General features: G+C 45.6%; 1 protein-coding gene across 1 annotated transcript in view; it reads left to right on the top strand.

The window, feature by feature from the left end:
* Window positions 1-656, top strand: part of cfap77 (cilia and flagella associated protein 77) — an 11,132-nt gene continuing 10,476 nt past the window's right edge. The window contains exon 1 of the mRNA XM_080892878.1: window positions 1-656. This exon is cut by the window's right edge and continues 399 nt beyond it. The gene's annotated coding sequence lies outside the window, so the exon portion shown is untranslated.

Raw genomic sequence — 656 nt, 5'->3', positions numbered from 1 at the left:
ATCAGTCCATTTACCATTTACATCACAGACATGTTATCCAGAGATAATCTACCAGTGACCAGCTCACCTGATGATGACATAGAAGCTCAGGTGAACACGATGATCTTACCTGTGTCAAGTGCAAAACTAGAAGAATTCAGAAAGGAAACTAGGAGTGATGTGATTGTGACTAAACGTACAGAGACAGTTCTGGATCGAACAACAAGCTGCAAAATACATTCAGTCATACTGGAACTACAGGGAACAGATTTCAGTAGTGGGTGGAGTTCTGTTCAAAGGACAGCAGCTCATCGTTCCTGCGGCGCTGAGAGCAGAAAGCTAAAGCACACTCACGACGGTCACTTGTTTATTAAGCGCTGCAGACGCAGAGCGAGAGAAGTTCTGTTTTGGCCTGGAAATCACAGAGTATCACTGAGATGTGAACAGCTGTGATGTGTGCAGCACTCAGCAGAAACAACAGACCAAAGATCCACGACATCCACACAGAAACACCCTGGCAGGAGATACGTGTGGACCTTTGACCTCCTCTGAGTGGATTACTATTCCAATTTCACTGAGGTTGAGTGGCTGAAGTCAGACACAGGAAGTGCAACAGTCATCACTTATGACTTGGAATCCCTGAAACAGTGATTTCAGATAACGGACCGGAGTTCAGC

The sequence above is a fragment of the Rhamphochromis sp. 'chilingali' genome (assembly GCF_963969265.1).
Source record: "Rhamphochromis sp. 'chilingali' genome assembly, chromosome: 10".
NCBI lineage: Eukaryota > Metazoa > Chordata > Actinopteri > Cichliformes > Cichlidae > Rhamphochromis > Rhamphochromis sp. 'chilingali'.
This window is presented reverse-complemented; position numbering and strand designations above follow the sequence as displayed.